Genomic DNA, 27,301 nt, shown 5'->3' with positions numbered 1-27,301 from the left:
TTACAAATTGCAATATATTTATCATTAATAAAAAAACTTCATGGTGATGTACCGTGAAGGAACACTAAATACAGATTATAAATTTTAAAAAACGATATTGAATAAAAACAAACTAGAAATCACATATTTATCTTTGGTTTCTCGCACCTGTTTTGCCACTGTTGAATTCACTAGCCTACTTCCTGGAAAAAACAGATGCTAAGTTTTTGAATAAATGAATGATGACAATAAATTATTCTTTATTGAAAAATCTCTAAGTAATAAGAATTTATAGGACAATATAACTTACAAAATTTGAAAGGTGATTTGATCAAACATAATAGATCTGATGTAAAAAAGGCACTTAAAAACTCTCAATTTCAACATCATAAAATGTGTAGAATACTATATGGTTAAAGACTAAATGAAATAACAAATCATATGCTTATAGTTTTTTATGTCAGACATATATCCTAAATATATGTCCTAAATATGTTTACTTATATTTACTATAAATACCATTACTAAATTCTCTAGATAGCCAAAGCCTATTTGGCAAATTATCAGTTGAATTTCTTTGTTCACCTCAAGATGTCACAGAAGACAGAACAATTCATTTATGTCTGGACACATTCATTGGAAACAATATCAATTAATAGTTGATATTTTTATTGGTTTTCTACTTTTGATTTCTATGAATTCTTTATATATGTTGGATATAGACCTTATGTCAAATATGTTTTGTGAATTTTTTTCTCACTGATTTTCCTCCTTTTTATAATAGAATCCTTTTATAAATAGACAAGCTTTATTTAGATGACTCTAACTCATAATTTTGTATTAACACTTTCTGCGTCTTAAGAAATATTTATCCTTAATATGCTCACTAACCATAATATATAGGAACATTATTTATTCTTAGCCATAGCATACATCTATCCAAGTTACGGTCTGATATCTTTTTCTTTATAATTCATGCACTAGCTATATATTAAAACAAATATTATTTAAAAAACAGAAATCTTCATCTTATCAAGGTAATAAAAACATTCTTCTATAATCCTTATAGAAACTTTTGGTTTACATTTTTCTTTTCCATTCATGATGGTAATTAATTTTAATGTGTGTTTTGAGGCAGAGATCTATATTTTTTCCATAAATCTATCTAGCATCATTTGTTGAAAACACCATCTCTCACCCATTAAATCATTGAATATTCTGGCACATTGGTTAAGTAAATAAGACTATCTATCTATATCAATTTATATCCATCAGATTGGCAAACATTAAACATTTTATACCCATCATTGACATTTAAATATATAAATATGTAATAACATATGATAATATATAAACATATATACATATACATACTAATTGGATACTGGTCTTCTAACTCTCAGAGATAACTGAGGACTAAATTCCATAGGATGCACTGATTTTTGTGGCCTAAGCAGAGTATTCTACTCACATGATATAGTCCTCTGAAAGCAGAAATAAAGGTGTACGCAAAAATTTATAATTCCCAGAATGCCTTGCTACTAGAGTTTTGTTTTAAAGATTTTTTGTTTCCTTTTTTTCTTTCACTTCTTCTAATTTTTTCTTTTGATTTTCATTTATTACTGTATATTATGTAGAACATCACTGACTCAAGGTATAATGTGCTCTTTCCAGGGCTTATTTCTATTTAATAATCGCACATATTTGGTTTTTTGAATTTGCTATCACTTACTTGAGTTAGAAACTTTGTGATCTGGGAATGCACTCTAAGTAAATTCAAAATTATATAAACCATATTAGTTTGTTTCTTATAGACCCCATACTTAAACTTAGGTGGTGACATGGTATGCAAGGCAACTAAGGGTTGCTTCCTCTCTGTTCAGCGGATCTCCTCTGTTTGCTGAAGAAACTACCAATTTTTTTCCCTTCTTAACCCTGATAATCTTGGGTTTAACTGACATTTGTCAACATTCTGACAAAAGGCTTTTTTTTTTTTTCTCAGTAGGTGTTTCCATTAGTTTACTATTGCTTCTGGAAGAAAATATTCACAATTTTAGCAGGTTATTATCTCATAATTGTGAAGATTAGATGTCTACTGGGCTTGACTTCTCTGCTCATGAGGATGAAATCAAAGAGCTGACTGGCCTAATATTTGGAGGTTCTAGGAGAGAATCCATTGCCAGGATTATTTAAATTTTCAGAATTCGATACTGTGCATTTATAGGACTGAGGTCTTCATATCCTTGCTGACTGTCAGCTGGGAGCATCTTAGCCTTTTCAGACCACCTCACTTGGTCCCCTTCATTTTCAAACCATCTACAGGGCATTAAGTCTTGCACACATTTTGAATATAGAAACTTTTTCTTCTCCCTCTCCTATCTCTGCTACCTCCAGCTAAAGAAAATTCTCTGCTTTAAGGACTCATGTGATTAGACTGGGCCCATTTGGATAATCCAGGACATACTCCCTATTTTAAGTCTGTAGTCTTAATTACAACTAGAAAGTCACTTTGCCGTGTACGAAAACATACAGGTTCCAGGAATTAGGGTGTGGACACCTATATGAGTCCTTCTGCCTACCATAGTATTTTAGGGAAAAATTGAAAAAGACAATGATAAAGATTACTAACCAACCATTTTCAGGTTTGCATGTAATATTAGATGTTTACATTCTAAATATTGTATTTTATTATTATATAATGGTAGTCAAGTTGAACAAGGATTATGTTCCAAGAATGTAATGCATTAGAATGTATAATTTTTTCAAAGAAAAGTAGGAGAATCAGCAAGGCTAGAATTTGTTTCAAACAGTACAAACTAGTAATTCAAAATTATATCTCTAGCAAAGAACAAACCCTTTTTTTTTTTTTACCATATAAATCAGTGAACCTCATGCATACAAGCAGAACCTGCATTTAAATTGCTCTTTAAAGTTACTTGAGGAAAATGAGGGAAAAAAAGACTGTTAGGATAATAAATTGAAGTCTGAACTAAAATATTTAATTTTTAACAAAGCTGAAGTTAGTATTTCAATAGTAACAGAATCACCATTAGATAAAAATGGGAGCAAAACAATCTGACCTACTTGAAAATTACTGAACACACCATTAGATAACCCTTTGAAAAAACTTACAAGTAGAAATATTAGAAAATATTATAATACAAATGATGGTTATAATATAAAAAGGCATTCACAAGTAAAACTCAAATTTATCCTTTAGGAAATAATCAGAGAATATATGAAAAGACAGATCCAATAACTAAATTAGAAATGAACAAAGTACCATGGAAAACAATGTCCAAAAACTTGGGAAATCAAAAAAAAAAAAAAAAGCAAATTAAAAGTAGGGTACCATCTTATACCCATCATATTGGCAAACACAAAACAAACATTTATTTTTGCCAGAGATCTGAATAAAATGTTTGCCCTTGCATACCATGTTAAAAATGTAAAGCATTACATAATTTTTGTAAAGCAATTTGATAATATCTATTAAAATTTTAAAATTTTGTATTGTCAAATCAATTCCATAATGAGGCAAGCACCAGTGTCTACATTTGCACATATGACAAGTATTTATTGCAGCCCTTTTATAATAGAAAAAAATGAAAGTAAAATGATTACTTAATAAAAACCACGATTAAAAAAATAATGGAATATATAAATTGTTGGATATTATGTAGCCACTAACAATAATTGATTAGAGGATTATATTAATTGATAAGGTGAAATTTCCATGAAGTTAAAATCTAAGAATTGTAAGCCTCAGAGAAGCAGATAGAAATACCTATTTCTTATCTTTGGATAGAGATTCAATACTTTAAAGGAGCTTAGACAAAGTTTTTTTTCACCGTACTAAAAGTTGAAGAAATGCCTGTTCGGAGACTAGATTTCTACAAATGTACGATTTGGTTTGCATCGTAGGTTGAGACAAAGACTAGAAATACTACATTTATAGAACTTGAACAGAGTGGGATAAAAATTGGACAACAAATAATAGAAAAGCTTCATGCCCTTCACCTAAAACTAATCCAAACAAAGTAAGTTTTTTCTTTGCTACTGGCCCTACAACTCTTTCAAATTTTTAAGAGACATAAACTTCAACATGAGCAGAGAGGATTTAAAGCATTTCCCATCTTTCGACAAATTAATGAAACAGTAGAGGACACAGGTCAAGAATTATTAGAAATTCTATTTCAAATATAAAATATTTTAAAAAGCTAAATAAAGTTTACTCTTTTTAAAACCTGTATATTACATATAGGCAATAACTACTAAAATTAGAAGCAGAATTCTACCTTTCAGTGTTCACAAAAATTACAGACATATTAAAGATAGGTGACAGACAAATTAAAAAGAAAAAGAAAAAAGAACACAAAGTGGAATAATTTTTTTTCCAGTGAAACAGTAAATGACATTTGGAATGAGGTCACTTTTAACTTGTCTTTTTTGGCTAAAAGTTTTTTTTCTTTTTATTTTTTTTTAATTTAAAACTATCACACTGTTGCCAAAGTTGAGGGCAAAATCAGTCCTGCCTTTAGAATATGAGCAATATCATTAATCATCAGTGTCCTTGCTAGGCTTTTAGCCTAAGGCAATTATCAAAGATGTGAGTCAAAATTTACTTACAAAGATGTTCATAACTTTATAATTCAATTATTATTCCAAAAAATTAAAAATTAATATTAAGAAAAATATGGTCATCCAATATTAACTCATCCATAAAAATATTAAAAATCATTTCAGAAATACAACAGCATGGATAAAATTTATAAGGTAATGCTAAATCCCGATAACTGATTTTATTTAAACCTATGTATATATGTATAGAATAAGACTAGAAAAGATGTATATGAGTTATGGTTGTATTCAAATGAAGGTATTTCTCTCAGGTTTTTAAAAGTCTTTTGCAAAGAATATATATTACTTTTAAAACTATGAAAATGTTATTTGTCAAATGAAAATACGGGTTTGGCATCTCAATTCAAAATTTCCAGCATCGAAATGCTATTTCGTTTAATTTTTTTTTTCCAAGTGATGTCCTTTATTGTTGTTTAAAGTAGCTGTAGCTAGCATTTCCCTACCTTTGATAAGCTTTCCTTTTAGACCAGTTAAGGTACAGTGAATAATTTCTTTCAGCTTATCTCACATTAAAGTGTGAGGTTTCCTTGTGGGATTCAAAAAACCACAAAACTTTATAAACATAAGAATTACTTCCACATTAAAGGACTAAACACAGCAGGATAGTACTGCAGACCCAGGGAATGACTTAGTCATTGAATTGAAATGGACTACTCCCCCAAGGTGATTTAGAAAATGTCATAATCTTTTCAATATGATGAACTGAACAGGCTTAGGGAGATCAAGGTAAAAGCCAGTTTAGAGGCTAAAAGGTGCAATCATCACAATTTGAACTTTTAATCTGAAAGACCTTCAATTTCCTCTCCCATTGGCTTCCACAGGATAGCTTAACTATAGGATTCACCTAATTCCAGCTCAACTATTTGAAGGTACCTTGAAAGCATCTATAAAGCATATGAGATCATTCACGAAGCTAAGAGATTTGGACATCATAAGTCTCCCAATGCTAGCATCACAGATTGTAACTTTTATGTATTATCATGCTTTAAATATAAGAATAGGCCCCTTATGATTATTGCCAATAAAGACATAAATGTTAAAATCTGTTAGGCACTTATAGGGCTGTTATAATTGATGAGATGTGGATAAGGCCAAGTAGAGAGATGCATAAAATTTGTGATCTTTTTGATGACAGTGTGCAACTGCTGTAACTGATCCAGAATCCTTTAATTGGAACAATAAACTTAGCGAATCAAGTAAAATAATGAAAAACAGCAGATTTTCAGGAGACATTGATTAAGGATCAATGTGCAAGTCTTAGAAAAATACAATAGGCTGCAGTGACTGACAGGGATGTCCCACTTCAAAGAACAGGTAAAAGCTCCCTCTGAAGCATATACCCTACACACAAAGACATAAAGGTATTCCACCAAATTGTCAGGAAAATGGAATGTCGAGCATTGTTAAACTCAGGAAAATGAGTAAAATATATCTGTCTGGCTAAGATAAAGTTCTGTGCTTCAAAATTAGAAAACTGTGCCAATTACAGATGGAATATGGGAAAATGCCATTTGGATGAAAGGAAAAATGGATTATAGGATTATAGGAAATACCTGTCCCAAATAAAAATGCCAACGTTTACTGGGTATCACTCCATAGTTCCCATGGAAATTAATTTCAATTTCTAGATATGTTAGGGAATACAGAAAAAGATATGGACTGCATCCAAATATTGTAATTGAGAATACATATGCTATTAATTTCAGTAATGAATCCATAAAAATAAGACCTAATATTAAAATTTTACTAATTTCACATACCTTTTAAGTACTTTGAAAGTATTCACTTGTTTAATCCTCACAACAAACCTCTGCAATAGGTTCCATTGATTTCTCCATTTTACAAATTAGCAACACATGCAAAGTGTTATTAATCAATTGGTGTAATGTCATACAGCTCGTAAGTGGGAGAGTCAGGAGTTAAACCCACGCAGTATGATTTCACTACCCCCATGCTTAATCAAAACACTAAAGGCCCTATTCTGAGGAGGCATTGTAAAGCTCATTGTCACTGCCAGAATCAGTATCCACCACCATTATATCTTATCTGTAAGGACAGAAACTGAATTTTTGACAATGTGAAAAATGACGTAAATTGAGCTATTTTAAAATGGAGCTAGCCATTCAAGAGGAATAGCATTGCTTGTCTTATTCCTTGAATCTTTGAACAGGGCTAAGCTACTGCTGTTTTATAAATACTTGTTTGTAAAGTCAGCAAGAAAGTGAACATCCTGATCACAAGAACTAATGATTATGGACCCATGGTTTACTGAAGAATCAGTAAACCATCATGTATATCCAAGAGTAGCTGAGCTTGATGGCACCAACAGAGATGTTTTTCTTCTTTTCATGTGATTATTCCTTATTTTCTGCTCACAAAACAAACAAACAAAAACCTTTGATTTCACCCTGTAATAGGGGCACTATTTGAGTTTCTGCCTAAAGTTATATTCTCCAAATTGTAATTGCTTGATCCTAAATAAACACTTGTTGCCTCTCATTCAGCCTTTAGCAACAACCTGTTAAGCTTTATTTAATACTATCTGGTACATGTAGATATCATTATCTTTGACAATATTCAATTACTATATTGCTCATACAATAAGTACATATTTCTATGTATAGGGTAGTGTGTAAATGTGCACATGCATGCACATGCACACACACACACACACAATATCCTTACTTATTCTTTATGTTATTCTTTCCTCTAGCTTAGTGGTTCTCAGACTTAGTGTACATAAGAAATACATAGGACTTTATTATAAACACAGATTGATCAGTCTTATAACAAGAAAATTAAGTTCAGTAGGCATTAAGTGAATCCAAGAATTTGCATTTCCAACAAGTTCACAGTTAATGGCAATGCTGCTGATCCTGGGAACACACTGACCAGTGCTCTAGCAAAATACCCATCAAAGTTTACCTTTCTACAAGCATATTCATGATGACCTTTTTTATCAGTTCTGATTTTCCAAGGCTGTGAACTCTCTATATCTGGAATCGCCCCCTTTAAGTCCCCCAAAAAGTCGATGAAACTATGCCCAAAAAATCTTCATTATACAATGATATTCTTGATTATTACATTTATTTTTGGCTTAAACCAAATAGTTCATGAAACAACTAGTATCCAGGATGGCACATGTAACATTTGAGTTCCTGATGTGTCTAACATCACAGGATTATTGAAGTTCTTGTTATGTTTCTACAAATGCTTCATTGATCAACCATTACCTTTTTAGATGCCTGCTCTATTCCTTTTATGTATTTAAATTCTTGGCATATTTTCCAAATTTTTTCCTTCTCGTTTATTTGTTTTTGCCATTTTTTGCCATTCTTTACCTTTGCTTACTCATTATACACTACTGAGGACAAATAAACTACAAAGAAGCAGTCAACATAAAATACAGGTAGAGGGAAAGATAAAAGATAATATGATCCACGATCCATCATAATATTAAACATAAAATATGCAAGTCCTAATCCTATTTACAAAGAAACATTATGTATTTGATAATTTTTAAACTTATTTAAATTTATCAGCAAAGCAAAAACATGAAAGCTTGAAAACTTATGAAGATAGAATGAGCAAATGATAAACTTAGCTAGTTTCTACCAGGCTTCTGAACCCAGATTCTGGAGAATGTAATCATGTGGATCTTAATTTCTTTAAATTACTTTATCTCTTTCTCCTTGATTCACACTGGCTTTGGACTTGCTTGCTTCCTTTCTTTCCTTATCTTTCTGCATACCCTTAACCATTAAGCCCTTAGCTCGGCATCAAACAGTCTTAGAAAGGAAGCCTCAGCTCTATTGACCACAGAAACAGAGTTTCAGTCAAACTAAAGATAACATCTTACAGCTCCATACTCATTTAGGCAGAGGACCCTACCAGCATCCCCTTGAAACCAGATAGAATGATGCCACGACTGACGTTAGGATCAACTTCCTCCTACCCTAGCTTCGACCAGTCAATAGAGCCCACCACTACAACTCCCTTAGCTACTGATGAATTTTCCCCTATACAACCTATACCTTAGAGCAGCAATCCCCAACCTTTTTGGCACCAGGGACTGGTGCTCATATACAAATCTAATGCCTGATAATCTGACTTGGAGCAGAGACAATGATGCTAGCACGGGAGAGCAGATGCAAATACAGATGAAGCTTTGCTCTCTTGCCTGCTGCTCACCTCATACTGTGCAGCTCATTTCCAATATTGGTTCATGGCCAGGGGATTGAAGACCCCTGCCCTACAAGCCATCTGGGACCCAGGTCTGAGCACTAGCTCACCTGTGTCTCTGGGCTTGGCACCATTTCCATAAATAAACCTCTACTTTCTTTGCTGGAAACTCCTGTCTTTGTCTCTTTTGGCTATTGATGTGTGCAGGCAAAACGGACTCCTTGAGTTTGGTAACAAGAAGTACACATCTGCCAACTCACAGGTCATAATAGTAGAATTATCTGACACAACGTACTTACACATTCAACAATAAGAGAGAAACAAAGGCCCTGTTGGAGTTAGAGTTTCAAGTGCATTTCAAAAACTAGATTTATAGTACAAAGGACAGAGCTGAGTTAGATGAAGAATATGTCCTGTACTTACTCAAAGGCTAAACTACTTCTCAGCCCAACGCAGCTGAGGTCAAAGCATTCTTATGGCTCAGCACATGCAAATACATCCAATTGAAAAAGCAAATACTAGAATGGAAAACAAGGGAAATTATTAACAATACAAGATTACTATCATTAAAATAGAATGCACCTGAACATCATAGGGAAAAAAAACATATCAATTGAAATAAAAGTTTTGGGTACAAAAATGGTAACTCCCTAAGGAAGAAATACAAATGGTCTGATTATCTAGTTATATCAATGTGATATTTTACACATTTAAAATAGTAAATGGTAAAATATTAAAGTATAATAGAAATATTAGGTATTTTCAACTTCCCAAGATTTAGAAATAGTTCTACATGAATATTTTGGATATGCCATCATCTATCAGGTCCTTGAGAAAGACGTCTTCTTTAAAAATATTTTTTCTGAAGTAGTCAATTTAATGGTCACTTTGTGGGGGAAAAAAAACAAACAAACTACAACGATGTGTTTTTAATTAATTTGAGATACTTAGTTTTTAAAGAACAAAAATTGAACCAAGTAACTTAGAAGATTGAATTGGCTTTATTAGGCAATTCATGAATTGGGCAGCATCCTATCCTGCAAGTGGAAGGTTGTTGTAGGTAGAAGGAGGGCGGGACAAAGACATTATTGGCAAAAGAAAAGAATAAATTGTTTCCTGCAGAGCTATCACATTTTGGGAGGAAGTAAGTGGGAGGAGTCTTATCATGCAGATTACCTGAATAATGCTAATCAGGAGACTGCAGGTTGACTTTAAAGGTGACATTCCTGGGAGGGGCTGAACATGCAGTTAAGTCTTGGTTGGCTGTCTTGGGGATGAATGACCTCATTTTGGGCCTGTTTCATTTTTAACACAGTAGCTCCTCATTATTCATGGATTTGGTAGTTGAGTATTTTCCCACTTGCTAAAATTTATCTCTAACCACATAATCAATGCTCATAATGCTTTCGTAGTCACTTGTGGACATGAGGTAAGATGGCAACAACCAGAGTCCCTTACAACATACTTCTCCAGCTAAAGTTGATCAAAAGGGATGCTTTGCCTTCTTGTTTTAGCCCTCATTCTATAAACGAGTGTCCTTTTTACAGTCTATTTAGTGCCAATTTTCTACATTTTAATGCTTTTGAGGGGGGTTGTTTTATAAAGGTGCCCCACAAGTATAGTGCTGAAGTGTTATCTAGAGATCCTAAATGTAAAAGGCTGTGAGATGCCTTATAGGAAAATACATGTTAGATAAGTACTACTCAGACATGACTTACAGTGCTGTAGGCCATGAGTTCAATGTTAATGAAACAACAGTATATATTAAATAAGGTGTTTTTAAACAAAAACAGACATAAGTCAAGAGTATGTACTGATCAGTTGACTAAATGTTATGAACAGAGGTTCTGCAGGAACCTCACCCTGGATTTCTATATTCACTAATTCAGTGCCCACACAATTTCATATAACATAACTAACATGCAAGGATTCTCTCTAAAATTTTGTAATTTCCCTCATTCCTCTCAAAAGCCCAGTTTTTTTTTTTTTCACATTTACAAAGTTCCTTATTTTACCTTGATAAGAGCAAAGAAAGATTATCAGGAGCAAACACAATGGACACAACTATTGTACAACTGTATAACTTACAGTCTGACTCATCAAAAATTTCTGGGGAAGGCTTAATCTCATAATTTAACTTTCATTCCTTGCTGTACTCAGAAGGTCATTAGGACCTAGAGGAGTATACTAACTTAATATCCAGCATAGTACTACATAAAAAATTAGGAAGAATTAAGCCTCAATCTTGACAAATAACATTATAAGCTCACTACAAGAATTTCATCATTTCCTTTTTTTTTCTTTTTTCTTTGTTGTTCAGGAAATTAAATCTAAAGAAATTCAGATGCAGCATCGTCCTTCCTTTTGAAGCCATTTGATATGACTAGAATCATTGGGTTGCCCAACAGGGATTATCATTTTAATAATAAAATCACTCTCTACATCTTACTTTACAAAGTACAGTCATCAGTTGGTTTAATGGTCCCTTTGGAACTTAGAGTCAGAACTCTTTTGTCATTCAAAAACGTCATGATAAACATGGGGCTTTGTGCATTAGAAAAAATGATGTGAACATCAGCCTCTTCTGGGCCTTCTGGAAATTCCGTAATTTGATAGCAGGAGCCCCAAACTCCTAGAACACTTGAGTATTAAAGTTGTAAAGATACATTTCCCCATGCCTTCCATTTTTTGCATTTGCTTCCAGTTGTCTTTAGGACTTTAGAAAAAGCATTAAGTAAAGGTTTTTAAATGGCTCCTTAGCATATCTCCTTTCTTCAAACAAATAAATGAATGGATTTTGAAATAGTATTAGAAGAGCCCTTAATAACACTTTACTATTTAACAGAAATACCCTGACAAGATAGTTTGCATTTCTGTATTTGTTTTTAAAATAAGGTGAGTTCTGTGAAGAATACCACACTCAAGGGGAGTATTAGCATCCAAGAAGCACTCGTTTTATCATTAATCATTAATGAGAACCAGAAAACCTGCAGCAGGAAGAGTAAAGTGCTGATTTGAAATTGAAAATCAATCACCTTATAGACCATTTAAAAATGACATGAAGGCCGGAATGAGTGAAGGAGGAATTCAGAAGAATATTCACAGGGCCACTTCTTTCAGGCATCCATCATCTCTAATGTAAGACTCTGGCATAAATCAAATTTTTTAAACTCCATTTTTGTCATTCGCACTCCCTCCCTATCCATCCAATACAATTTTAGTAGAAAGACAACTTTGCTACATTATTCTCCATACTTAGCTCCCACTTTCCTTAAAAGAATTCTCATAGTGTAAACATATACATGCCTTACTGTTAAAATGTACAGCTGAAACATTGGATTTTGTTAACCAATGTCACCATAAAAATAAATTAATTAAAAAAAAAGAAAGAAAAGAAAACAGAAAAAGTATTCTCTCCTTTTCTTCTCTTTCCCTCTTTCCTCTTAACTCCAGAGTTCTTTTCAGCACTTTTATAATTCCCAACAAGGCAAATCAATGCCCTTTTAATTTTAACAGTTTCTTTTTCTCTCCCCTCCCTTCCTCCCTTCCTCCCTTCCTCCCTTCCTCCCTTCCTCTCTTCCTCTCTTCCTCTCTTCCTCTCTTCCTCTCTTCCTCTCTTCCTCTCTTCCTCTCTTCCTCTCTTCCTCCCTTCCTCCCTTCCTCCCTTCCTCCCTTCCTTCCTATTTTTCTTAGCAAATCCCTTCCTCTGCATCTCTGGTTCATCCAGTTATATAGTTCATGGAACTAAAGATAAATCCTCATTTGCTGCCGTTGGGTATTTATGAACCCTAGCAGAAAATTGAGAGCTCAGTCAAGAAGGTTAAGAGGAAAAACCAAGAATTTAATCTAAGAAAGCAATGATAAAGCATTTTTTTAAAAAATCAATTAACCCTCATCAGCTAAAAGTTTAAAATATGGGATTAAATAAATTATGGTAACTCCAAACATTGAAACATTGATTCTGTACAACAATTATATAATTAATAAAGGAGATAGGGAGGTCAAAAGAGAATTAGCACCAAAAGAATTGATGGGTAAAAAGCCATAAAAGTTAAGGACGGAACTAGGGTGTAGCTCTCCAGAGGACCTAGCTAAGCACAACAAATGAGAAAGTCTCAGAGTGCCATGCCAAACCATGAGATACAATAGTGACTTAAAAATATATGCCCATCACATATTCGATAGTTTATAGTCTCATAAGCAAAACAAACTCACTCTCACTCTCTCACTCTCTCTCACACACTCACATACACGCACGTGCGCGCACACACACACACACACACATCACACATAGTCACGCAGAAAATTTACAACTGTGAAAACTGCTGAGAAAAATACGTGGGAAAGATAAAATGAGAGAATGAGAGTTGATAATAATAGATTGCCTTGAGTGGTCTATAGTCCTGTAAGAGTTACTCCAGTAAAACAGGAAAGTTTTATTTGGCAAAGAGGAAAAGCACCTATATTTGAAGATGGGAGAATAGTGAATAAGAAAAAATACAGATCAGATGCAGGTTCCCAAGGAATGTTTTTTTTTTCTTTTATTTATAATGCAATCTGGTTGTACTATTTATAGCAAACTGAAAAGTGCTGGCATTAGGCTTTAAAGTCACTTCCATTAAGCAGTCAGTCCACACTCTAACTCAGATATTAATATGCTATCCTCCTTCCTATCTTCCTGACCAAATTTTGGTGTCCTGAAGACCAGTTAGAGCAATTCATGGAAGCAGAACATTTTCATATTGCCACAACTAAAATATACATTTTTCCAGTGTTTGCTTAAAGAGCTATTCTGAAAGTTGATGAATATGTAGTACTTTTATATGAACTTAACAGAAAAAATTTTAGTAGTGAAGAAAATCCACCTTCACTCAAAGTATGATGCTTCTCAAAGCATGGTCAGTGAATACCCCCAGGAGGGCCAATTTCAGATTAGATTAGCCCTCCCTTAGCTTCATGGAATACCTTCCAAGACCCTCAGTGGATGCCTAAAACCATAGATAATATTAAAACCAATATATACTATTTTTTCCCCTATACAAACATAGCTATGATAAATTTAAGTTTATGACTTAGGCACAATTAGAGATTAACAATAAAAAATAGAACATTATACAATACATTGTATAAGTTATATGAATATAGTGTCTCAAAATCTTATTGTACTGTACTCTTCTTCTTGGGATGATGTGAGATGATATAATACCTACGTGACAAAATGGAGCAAGACACTCAGAACTGTGTACAATTTAAAACTTATGAACTATTTATTTCTGGAGTTTTCCATTTAATGTATTCAGACCATAGTTGACCTCTGGTAACTAAAACTGCAGAAAGCAAGCCAACAAATAAGAGAAGACTACCGTAATTTGATTTTGATTCCTCAGTATGTGCCCAAAGATGTACTCAAAAGTGCATTCTTCTCAAACCACACTCAAAACACAGTTACTGCCCAAAGACAGCTTATAATGCAGTGTATGATTCACACTGTTGACAAAGAAGGGTAAGGTAAAGAAACGATATGCTTGTCTTGCTCACTTAAACCATCACAAAACTTTTGTGGCATGAATAATTTAACTTTCATTTTACAGATTTGGAATTTTAATTTGGGCAAATTAAAATATTTTAACTAGCATCTAACCCAATATTCCATAGCTAAATAGTAAATGTATCTTGAATTCAAATGTCACAGATGTTTATGTATAGAAGATAAGCAAATGTATATAATAACGTAATTGAAAAAATCTAAGTAAAATGTATTAGTATTAATAGGCATTTGATGCTGTTACTTTAGAAAATTATATGTAATTAAACTTTCTGAACTAGAAGAAAATATTTTTATAAATATGAAAACACTTACCGAAGACTTTCATGTTTGCTTTACTTGATTCTGTCTCCTTTTTTCTTTTTTATGCAATTTTTGTTGCATCCAGAAATCTATGGATTTAAAAAAAAACATTCCTATAAAGTCAAAGAAGTAGTGTAAATTCCCCAGCATATTATAAATGAACCCACATTGAAGACCGGTTGTTTATCTAATGGTTTAATTCACCCCGTGATGAGTACAGTATAAAGCTCTGAGGCAATATCAATGGGTTAAGATGAATCCCTGACCTCACCAAGCTCACTTGTAAGTAAAATAGGCTATATATATATTTTTAATTCACTGAAATTATGAGAGTAGTACTATGAACTAGTCTCTAGTTTTTATAGTACAATTATCGTACCTAACAAAAAATGATTATTTATATAAATGTAGATAATTTATTTTGTCATAGAAGTAGAAATAATTCTAGCCTGACATTAGGATATCTGTGCTAGTATTCAATCTATCTCCATATAATTTCTCTCTCTAGAGTATTTCTTTCCTAACAGTATTCTCTTTTGACTAATAATAATAGCTGTTTGTTTATAGTTTAGCTCAATCCAGGATTCCTCTTGGGGTGTATCTGCAAGAGTACTTCCTCTTATCACTTTTCTGGTAGAATGTGCTAGTACTTGATCTTCTACCATGAGTGTGACTCCTAGATAAAGAATAATTTTCAAGAACACGGAAAACTTTTTTGCATCAAAACATAGATCATGAGTATTACTCCTGGGTAAATAATAAACTTAAGTAACAAGGAAAATTTCTGTACAAGAAAGCCTAGCTCTGTAGTGACTAGTGGCTTTTATTTCTACCTGTCAGTTGATACACTAAACATTGAAACTGACCACATGACCATTACTTGGTGAAAATTGGTAAATAAATATGGAATTTTAAGAATTATTCAAGTTTTCAGAATAATAAGGCATCTATTATTACAGGTGGATTCTAAGAAAATAATCACTTAAGTCCTATTTCTTCTATAGATATATGTCCATTTTTTAATCAAAATTATACCCCTTATTCATTAAGTAAATTAGAAAATATAAATCATGTTGAAATGTTCCCATTTTTGAAAATGAACATTTTAAATTTAACAATACAAATATTTAAAACTCCTTATTTTCAATAAACATTAGCAGCAGAGTTTCTCTACTTTTAACCATTCACTTTTCATTTATTCCTTTTTGAGTTTGTCACCTGCTAAATTTTATTAGAAGTGAAGGGCGCCAACCAGCAAGCAACATCTATATGTCTGGCACTGTGGACATTACATTTATTGTCTCAATGATATGCTGATTACAAAAATTTGATAGCAATCAGTAAATTTGAAAAGTACTCTAAATTGACTACCTAATTTCTTCAACAGGAAAAACAAAAAATAACATATATGAAATGTTTAGCCAAATATGTACATTGAAATTAGTTTTATTTCCTCAGATGGGAATTTTTGAGGGATTATATAGTCAGATGTCTCTGCTGAACTCTATGACTGCATGCTGAAGAATCTCCATTTAATATTTAACTTAGGAGTCAGAACGCTACTGACACGTACAAATGTACTGTTTTTTTCACTAGCTTTTTTTTGTAGCAGTTTATTCTCAGATTAATTTTTATCCTTCCTCAAAATCTAGTTTAGGAAATGGCCTATTTCCCTCTTAAATATTTCCATTTACATCACATGTAGATTCAAAGAAATGAGCCAGTTAAGTTTTATTTCTTCAACAGGCAAATGTCCATTTTCTATATACACATATATATTTTTTTCCTAGATTCTTCAACAAAATTGTACCCTTATCTACTAAGTAAATTTGGTTTTTCAGGGAATGTAAATCATGTTAAAATCTTCCTATTCTTCAAATGAACATGTTTAATAACAACATAAATATTAAAATAGATATTAAATAAATTTAACGAATTTTCAGATTGATTAAAATGGTACACAGCTGATATATATTTTATTATCTAATGCATCACAGTCATTTTATCAATGTTTCAATGCTCTATAAAACACTCATAGAAATTCCAATAGGATTATGTATTGTCTCTGTTCTGCCCTTTTTAATTTTTACAAGTAATATAATTTCATATTCCATAGCATGTTTTAATCATTTATTTGCATTTTTGCACCCCCAAAATAAACTGTGAGCTCTCTGAGCATAAATATTACATCTCTTTCCCCTTTACATTCCTAATATAAAATATGATGGGGGATGTGATAAATGTGTATTATATGATTGAATAAATGAGTAAGTAATGAATGAAGTTCATCTTTACGGTTATCAGACATCTTGTACTTAGTACGTGGGAGACAAATTTTATATTTTATTGGAAAATAGAGGAAAAGCTATTTAATGCCCTTGTATTTTGGTGAAAAATAAATACCCTTAATGGCAATGATGTCTCCAGAGCAAAGTCTGATACAGAATTTATGCTCAAGGCATTTTTTTCTCTCTCCTACATGGTAAATTTCTTACTGAGGGATCTGGAATGACTCGTGTGATAAATCCAGCCCTGCATAAGACCAGAGAAGTCCAGTGTCAAAAACAGCACTCTCTTATTTGATCCTAACAGCTTATTTTCAGCATGAAGATGTCCTCAAAATCTAATTTCATTGTTTTGTTTTCTGCTTTATTTTCTTGTTTACTATGCAGATAAGCAGTAACCTAAATCATTGAAATAAATGAATTTTAAAAAATTATAGATGCTGCCAATTAATCTAAGCTCCTTATTGGCAGAGATAAAAGAAAAGCTTTAGATAATCTGTAGTATTTTATTCTCTCCCATGGGAAACCATATACTTCAAATTTTGCATACTTTTTCTCTAACCTGTGAACAGATTGTATTCAGAAGTGTTTGTATTATGGTTGTTTAAAACTAAGAATGCATTTTCCTAATAAAAATCATGTCAGTAAATGTCATAATGGTCCTAGACAATGGCTCATTATATATTACTTAACACTCTAAAATTATGTACATTATCTCTTTCTCTTTCTTTTTAACTCTTCCTAGATCCTTTCTTCCAATGTCTACATTCTCCTGCAAATAACTTTAAATTAGATATTAGTAAACTATTTTTAGACATAACCTCTACCACAAAGTATCTTAAACGTCCTTTTTTTACTCAGCAATACTTTCACCAAATTTCATTAGGTGGTAGTGAAAATTAATTCTATAGAACCACTGAAGATATATAATCAATATTTACTATTGGTGTACTTTTAAAATCATTTATCTATAATAAAAAAAAACATAAAAAATTCTGTTTTTTTCCTAAATAGAATATTTGATAATACCAAATAAACCTGTAATACATAAAAATTTAACTCAATTTAACACAGTTAAATCTAGTTAATCCATAAATGCAATAATGTTCAGTTTGGGGGATGGGGCAAGGCTATGAATTTTGAGATGGCCATTATTGGGAGTCTATCATGTGATAGCTAAAGGTGTTTTTTGTTTTTGGTTTTCTTTTTGTTTTTTGACAGTGGGTCAAATTTGTTCCTTCCTTCTTTCCATTCCTTCCTTCAGCTGAGCATCAAACTAGGTTGGCTGGCTTCTAAGTCTATGTCCTAACCATTATTCCATATTATCCTAAAATGCCATTATTACAGCATAGACATAATCAGTTTGATTGAGAGCTATTTTTTAAAAGTATGTATTAAAAGAGATTTCTTGTATATTAAATTTCATTTCGGAAAAACATTTTATGAAAAATTTGATGTGATCTCCACAGCCAATAAGAAAGCTTAGAACATTGAAAGAGTGCTACTTATAAATACAAACATCATATTTATATGTAGGCAAACACATACACACACACACACACACACAGGCTTATATATGATGTCCAGACTAGCTTCCCTGCCTGCCATTTAAAAAAAGTCACCCTTTATTATTAGCTAATAGAATCCAGATGTAGTTATATGAATTAATTTTGTCTAATAAAAATCTTAGTATATTTTTCTTTATACATTATTTTTTAGGAAGTAAACTCTTAATACATAGGCTTTTAGAATGACTAAACAACAATGTAGCTAATTTGAAATCACTGATAAACCCACATGTTGATTATTTTAGTCTACTCAGTCCTAGTGATCTTGAGGCTGAACTTCAACCTGCCTCATCCAGTATTAAAATACTCCTGGTGATGTGCAGAAGTACAACCTGAACATGCAATGGTTCAGGGTTACCTTCCTTGGACAGTAGTTTGATATTGGTTTGCTTATTGATTTCAATAAGCATTTTACTTTTCTGATTGCAATGTTAACCTTAGCATGTACTTTTAAAATCATTTCTCTATAATAAAATTCCAATAACCCAGCATGATTTAGCCCTAGTACAAACCATCATAACAGAGTTCACATACTCTCATGTCATCAGAACTCTTTCTTCCCTGAAACTTGTCATGTGCTCATAATTATTTTAGAGTCATAGTCTCTCAAAATCACATTTAATTTGTAAACCTCACAGCTCCCTAGTTAGTTAATAATTCATTAATTTTAATGAAGGTTGCTGTTATATATTCTTGATTATCTGGGTGGCATTGATTAGTGGCCAGATTTAAAATGTTACATTACAGATATATCAATGACAAAAATATTCTCACAAATAAATATCAAAGGGGATGAATAGTCTCCATAATAAGAAAAAAGGAAATAGTTGCTTTTCTCAGATAATACTCTCTAAGATGTTTTCCTTCCACAGCAGTTTTAAAATGACAAAAAAAAAAAAAAAAAAAAAAAAATCTTTAATTTCAGAAGTCACTTTAGCATTATCCTCAAGCATTACGAAAAACTGGTACATGTATACCATTTAACACATAGTAGGCATCCCAATATGTATTTTTATTTGATTTTGTTCTTAATGCTATTGTTGCTGTTACCCTCATTCCCATTTGCAAAAGACAAAGAAATAATTATTAGCAAAATGAAGAATAAGTATCTATTGCTAATGTACTTGACTGCATTTGGACTTTTTCATTTCCACTAGCTAAGGTTAAAAAAAAAAAATCAAATTTTTCCTTTTCTAAATATTTTAAAAACTCTATACACCTATAGAACAAAAGTTTCAAATATCGAGCTTATTTATTCCATTGTGCAATTTGAAACTATGAAGAGTCAGAAAATATAGTGTTAAGGCTCATTTCAGTTTCCACAGGAAAACCTTCAAGTATTCTAATATAAGATGTTATAGTAAAACTTAGCTCGAAATCACTCAAATAATACAATTCATGTATTTTACTTATTTTCAAGATCATTTCTTCAGTATTTTATCATTGCCAAAGGCAGTTTCAATTTGCATATGTATGTCTGTGTAGTTTGTTGATATCACATAATATAGAGGATATTTTAACTCCAACACTTCAATTTTTTTCAAGTTATTCTATTATTATCTAAATTCTAGGAGCTATTGTCATGACTATAGGCATGTAAAATGTTTTAAATATTTTAATATTTTGCCCACTGTTCCTAAATTTACTACTGTGTAAAAAATTTGTAAAATGTTGAGAAATATTAAAGAAAAGACATACTGTTATAAGGTAACATGGTAATGTTACCTTAGAACATAAGGCAAGGTTACCTTATAAGATAATAATTTTTATTCCAGAATACAGCCAGTCTTCATTGAAATATTATAGTGCAAGCATTAGCTCATACCTCAGTCTTACAAGATATATTACAAAATGTCTCACTGCAGTTTGTGAACCTTCTGATGATCTGGTTTGCCCTCTGCTATCAAAAGTTATTTTTTTTAAAAAAAACCTTGTTTGGCAAGCAGTCAAGTCACAGATGCTGGATTATCATTCTTTCATTCACTTAGATACTATTGGATGTCTACTATGTTATAATCACTGTTCTGAGCACTTGAAATGCATCGTTGAACAAAACCATTACAAAAAAAAATCTTGCCCTGCAGAGCTTTCATAAACAGCATAATAAACAATAAATTGCATTGCAAACTAGAAGGTCATAAGTGTCACTGAAGGGGAAAAAGAAATAGAACAGGATAAATTGAATCATATACACCAATCTATGAAGGGTGGGGACAGGTCACAATTTTAAAGAGAATGTTTACAGCAGGGCTTCTTTGAGAAGATGACATTTATGCAAAGACTTAAAAGATGGGAAGGTGCTAGCTATGTGGCTATCTGTGGGAAAAGCCCTGTCCAGGTAAAAGGGCATCCAATGCAAGGGCTTTGTGATTGAGACATTCCTGGAATATTTGAGACACAGTGAGGAGGTGATATAGGTGAAAGAGTGATTAAGCGAGGGAGTAGGAGGAGATGAAATCAGGAAACTGAGGGTCCGATTGTGGTCCAATATTGTGAACCACTGTAATGTTCTTGGCTTTGATTCTGAATAAAATGGGAGATGTCAGGGGATTTTGAGGTGAGGAATAGTTTGATCTGTGTTATGTCTCTGAAGGGTCACAATGGGTGTTGTATTGCAAATGGTTTGTAGAAGAATGAAAATAGAAGCAGATTGACTAGTTAAAAAGACTTAGCCAGGGTGACAGCATTAAAAAAAGCAGCAGAGGTTATGAAGTGGCGAGATTTTGGATATAATTTGACGCTTGGTAATAGGATGTGAGAAAAAGAAAGTAAAGGCAGACTGAATTGTTGGTCCAATTAAATAAGATGAAATATTCATTAATTGAGATAGTACAGAATGAACCATTAAGATTTCTGTACTATAAGATGCCAGATTACCAAGTTTTAATTATATCAAATAACATGACTATTAAGATTAAATTAAAAAATGGTATTGACTTTTCTCTGAGACTGTCAATACTCATTTGTGGATGCTGGACATTATATTTTGTTAGCCTTTTGAAGACGTGCTATTTTCCTGATCCCAATGAGCAATTACCTAATGGGATGGTAAGATTTCTTATGACTTTTGACTAGGTTCCAGTTCCACAGGGTTATTACTGATCACAGGCTCAAGTAGTCTCAACGGGACTGTTTGTTTAAAAGGCTTATATTGCACCTTCAAGCAAGGTGGGAAAAATACAACTTTCATTAGAATGTTAATCAATATGCTGGAGGCCTCCATAGAAAGGTTATGAATGTGTACTTTAAGTTTAAATTTTGATAAACAGTGTATTCTCTTCTAATTAAATCATCACTTTTGTCATTTTTTTTTGTGTCTCATTCAATAATATATAATGAAAAAGTACTTGAAACCAAAGATATTTTTAGAGATTTTGTTTTCTTACAAATAAACTTTTGGTAAATTTTTTATCAAATTTAATACTGGGCACAGCAGACAGTTAAAGATGGAGCAAGTGAATAACAGATAGTAGAATAAACTAAAAAATATATTATTCCCATATAATCAGAGTCATTATGCATTATAAATTATAGAGATAAAAATATATCTTTACAAATCTAGCAAGAGATATACAGTTAAATATACTTTATACAGAGCTGTTAACACCCATGTGAACTTGATGCCTACAGGCCTATTAATATCCTGGGTAAAAGTCCATTTGAAAACATCAAAAAAAACTCTTAAATATTCTTTTTAATTCTTTATATAAACACCTGAGCTATAAATTTTATGAGTTCCTTCACTAGAAAGAGATTTCTATAAAGAAAAAACAGAAAGTAAAATCAATCTGTCTGTCTTCATATCCCTAAGGGAGCTTACACAGCATTATTTTATACATTTCCCACCTGTTTATGTGGCTCGGTTCTGGGCACTGGTATGTTTTAAGTAAGTGATACTGTTTGCCCAACAGAAATCTACAGTCGGCAACCTCATTTCTATTTCTGTCTTCCCGAATTGGGCCAGAGAGTTTTGCTTAAGACAAAGGCACTATGATTTGCCTATATTTTCACATGTATAATTTTCTCCAAAAGGATATGTAAGAATATTATCTAAAAGTTTGGGGAAGATTAAGGGAAAAAAGAAGAAAAGCTTTCTTTAGGAGGATGCCTAAATCAATTACAAGAAAGTTAATAATGAGGAATAAAAACTTCTCTTTCAGACCACTAAAATAACTACTATGTCTGAAAATAGATATCATTTTTTTAAAAAAATAGATATTTTATATACATTCTTCTATGGCTTCTAGCAAGAAAAACTTCACTTACTGACATATTTTCATGTTTGTAACTGTAAAGGACTGTTATGAATCATATACACTTCTTAGCATTTTAATTTAAATTGGCTTATTCAGTTCTTAAGATTATGATTCCCTAACTGCATATGTAATACATAGGTTATTATGAAGTATGCATTAGGGTTGTTTCTCCATATGAACTTTCAAATGCAGTTTTCATAATCTATGTATTTATTTATTGTTCTGATTAATGTTGTACCTACGCTACTTCCACCCATAAGGTACATGGGCACTACTCTGTTTAGTTATTCAAATTATTTAATCATTTAATATACAATAATGTCCACGCTACTTTGTGGAACTACAGCAGTATAAATAATAGACATAACACTTGTCCTAATCAAATTCAAAATATGCAGGACAAAAGAATCTCATCCATATAATTAAGGATAATAATTTATTTATGAAATTAAATACTAGGAAGATAAATATACACCATGCCATGGGGACATGTATAGGAAAGATAACTTATTCTGGGAAATTTTGATAAAGTTTCTCAAAAAATGTGAGGGAATAGAGGAAGAAGTATGTTAAAGCAATAGAATATATGAAAAAAAAAACAGTAGAGCACTGGGCCTATCTTAAGAGGTAAGATCATTTTTATTATAATTGGAGTTAAAAAGCTAGACAGAGAATACATACTATATGATTCAAACCATATGAAATTCTAGAAAAGGCAAAACTATGGAGATGGTTGCCAGGGGTTGGGAGGCGAGAGAAATGAATAGGCAACGAGCACGCAAAGGATTTTCAGGGCAGAATTATTCTGTATGATCATGTAATGGTAGATACATATCATTATATATTTGTTCAAACCTATAGAATGTACAACACCAAGAGGAAATCCTAAGGTAAACTATGGACTTTGTGTGATAATGATGCGTTAATATAGGTATATCAATTGAAATAAATATACCACTCTGGTTAGGATGTTGACAATGAGAGAGGCTATGCATGTGCCAGAGGAGGGAGTATATGGGAAATCTCTGTATCTTCCACTTAATTTTGCTGTGAATCTAAGAAAGCTCTAAAATATAGTCTATTTCAAAATGGTATAGGCCAAGGGGAAATAAGAGAGAATTATTCTTAATATTATAGGGACTTGTAAATTTTAGTTAATATCTTAGACTTTAAGAGAAATAAGAAACCACATGCATAGACTTCTATTTTACTCTGGGAGCAAAGTGGTGAGTAGATTGGAAGTGTTGAGGAAGAGAAAATCAAGGAAGATCACTTTTAAGAGGCTATTATACTAGACGGAAGGAAATAAAGGCTAAAGATACTGGGACTTAGATTTATAGATCTGTGAGATAATCAGGAAGAAGAATACTCAGAACTAGTGATGGAAGGGGTGAGGCAAGAGGGGTCAAGTGCAGTCAAAGATGACAACCCAGGTTTAGGCATTTGCACGAACATTAATGCTCGTGGCATTTGCCAAGTTAAGGGAACAATAGCAAAAGAGTAAGCACTGAGGAGAGAAGGGAAGAGCTCATGAGTTCGCTTTTAATGTTTTAGCATTAATCATTAGGAATCTGCAAAGAGTGTACTAGCAAATAAAGAACCATAGATAGGATCTGAAATTGAAAATTAAAAGGAAGAACTTCAACAAGAGCTTTGTTCCAGGGGAAGCAGTTCTGTAGCAAGTATCTAGATGAACCAAAGGGATCTAATGACCTGATACTGACATTTAATATCACCAAATACTACTTTTCTTAGCTTAAGGACATATAGGGATGAACATGCAATTTAATCTTCTGTTTGCTACTACTGAGCTAATTTTGAATTTCATTCACTTCGGTGTTTTAATTTCTACAATAAAATAATTGGAGATGTAATATAAAGCATGGTGACTATGGTTAATAATACTGTATTGTATATCTGAAATTTGCTAAGAGAGTACATCTTAAAATGTATCGGCATGAGAAACAAAATTGTAACTGTGTGGTAATGGATGTTAACTAGACTTTCTGTGATCATTTGGAAATTTGTATACATAAACAGCGAATCATTATGTTGTACACCTGAAAATAATATTATTTGCCAATTATATATCAGTAAAAAAGTAATACAGCAAGACTATCATCTCGGTTCCATCTTTTATGCTGAACCATTTGAATGTACTTGATGCCTGCAGTGTTATTTGGAAAAGGATTCTGAAACCATATTCAGGCACAACAGAAGTCCCTGGATGCTCTCTGAGTACAGGAGGAAAAAGTAAAGCATGAGTTTCGTATTTGCAAACTCAAGACAAGATTTTATATTTCTGCCTTTTTGTATCTGATAAATTTAGGAGTCTTTATATAATTTTTGACAATTTCAAATTCATATAACTAAATAAAGAACTATATAATATATAAGGGAAAGTATTTTCAAATCTTAAGAGCACCAAAGGCATCATTACCTGTCACTGAAGTTACAAAAATGATTGCTCCTAGCAACAAAACTATCTAATGAACATCTTCCATTCCAGTGTGATTTTATTTCTCCAAAACTCATCATAAGGAAAGACGGAGCAAATTGTCCCATCTGTGAATGGAAGAAAGAAAACTAGTCTTTTCAGCCTGTCTCAGTTTATTTGTTATTATTTATTCTTTTTTAAAATATATATCAGAACCATCTGTAAAACGACTTACAGTGGAACTGCAGAATTGTTGATTGATTAAATGACAGTACCTTCTTAAATTTTTTTTTTGGAATTAAGTAAAACCATGTATAAAATTATCACATACATAACAGAAATAAGGCTCATTAGAATAGAATTCTAAAAATTAACAGGTCTAAGAATTAACAGATAATAATCTGAACGCCTGCATCTTAAAGGATATTGTCAGTCTATGCATATATGGTGCTTATGTGATAGAATTTGTTACAATTGCAATTTTTTTTTGTTCATTCAACCTACAATATGAAAAGAGAACTATATGCACTATTTCGTGTGACAACATAAGACTTACATCTAATGCAAATTATAAATATACAGAGCAGCTCTGATTTCATTCTCTTAAAAGTAATGAAGTTCCTATCCAGGTTTATGTAGGGATTTTGTTGTTGTTGTTTTCTGTTTGACTCTTGCCTGTATTTTCTTTCTCTTTCTCTCTCTGTCCCCCTCCCTCCTTTCTTCTCTTCTTCCTTTATCTTGTCCCCTACCCCTGACCCCCTTAAAGCTCCTTAGTATCATTTGTGGCTCAGGCAATTCCCATCCCATGCCAGTGTGTACTGGGTCATGTTTTTCTAGGTATCAGTCTCTTGATATCTAATTTATACCAATAATCTTTATTTGTCTCCTTATCCCTCAAGTAACTTAAAATTTTCACTCTCTAGCATTCTTTACCTCCACCTTTTCTCTTTTTACACAATTTGACCAAACTCTCTCATCTACTGCCTCTATTGCTCAGTTACTGGGAACCCTTTTTGGTCCCTGAATATCTTTCACCCAGGTCTCTACCCTGACTTTAGGTACATTTTCTTTTTCAGCTGATTATTATGCCTAGGATCTTGGGTGCTCAGAGACACAATTAAGTTAAGATGTTCAGAAATATCCCAATTTGGTTTTTGCAGGTCCCTTTTCCTTTCACATTCTCAATTTTTGTACCATAATCCTAAATGTCGTCCTTGACTACCCTAAATTTCTGTTCGCAGTATATGCAAAGCTGGGTCAAATCTACTTAAAGACTCTGGAATCTTATTTTGCCTGTACTTCCTGTATCCCAGTTCCTACCAATCTCACCTTTGGCCTGGGTTATTGTCACAGGATTCTAACAAATTTTCTTCTTTCTAGTCTAATCTCCAACGATCTGATCACCATATAACAGCCAGAGTCCTCCTTATACGAAGAAAATCTGTTGAGCCAGTCCTCCTCTCCTTAAAATCCTTTTTAAAGTTCAAACTTCTGCTTACATTTTAAACTAACGTCTCCCTAATCATTTAAATCTTCCAGTTTCTAAATCTCTGGCCCCTTTTTAGCTCTCCAACATCATCTCCTGCCACCTGTACCACCCACGCCCCTTCTGCCTATCACATCGTACATAAATATCACCTTAAATCTCTGCCCTCATCTCACCACTTTAAAATCTATAACAATGTACTGAAATATTTGATTCAAGTGACCTACTCTAATCTCTGTACCTTACTCAGGGCTGTTCTCTGTGCTAAGAACACTTTCTCTCCCTACTACCCTTCCCTGCTTAGCCAAATCCTTGTTCTCTCCTGTTCTGCATATAACTTTTCTTCTGGAAAACTTTTCCTCAACTGTCCTGCACCTAGATCTATTATGTTAATGGATATAAAGTGCTTTTTATATCTTTGTACAGTTCAATGGTTTCAATTTATTTCCCATGTACTATAATATTGTATTTTTTTTATTTTTACTTATTAATATGAATAGGAATGTTCCTATCTGATGGTTAGGAAGATGGTCTTTTATATACTCATAATGCATTTATTAGTTTACATAGTTTAAGATGGATGATTTAATTGTGATTTAAAAAATGGTACTCTCCCTTT

General features: G+C 32.5%; 1 long non-coding RNA gene across 3 annotated transcripts in view; it reads right to left on the bottom strand.

Annotated features, from left to right (window-relative positions):
- The window catches only part of LOC107504135, a 158,830-nt gene that overhangs the window by 93,734 nt on the left and 37,795 nt on the right, over positions 1 to 27,301 (bottom strand). For all 3 annotated transcript variants that reach the window (XR_004953057.1, XR_004953058.1, XR_004953059.1), the window contains exon 2: positions 14,663 to 14,739. This is a non-coding gene — a long non-coding RNA (uncharacterized LOC107504135). The remainder of the gene's footprint in view (positions 1 to 14,662; positions 14,740 to 27,301) is intronic.

This window comes from Rousettus aegyptiacus, unplaced genomic scaffold (genome assembly GCF_014176215.1).
Source record: "Rousettus aegyptiacus isolate mRouAeg1 unplaced genomic scaffold, mRouAeg1.p scaffold_m13_p_10, whole genome shotgun sequence".
NCBI lineage: Eukaryota > Metazoa > Chordata > Mammalia > Chiroptera > Pteropodidae > Rousettus > Rousettus aegyptiacus.
Note: the sequence above shows the minus strand (reverse complement) of the source record. Positions and strands in the feature narration are given on the sequence as shown.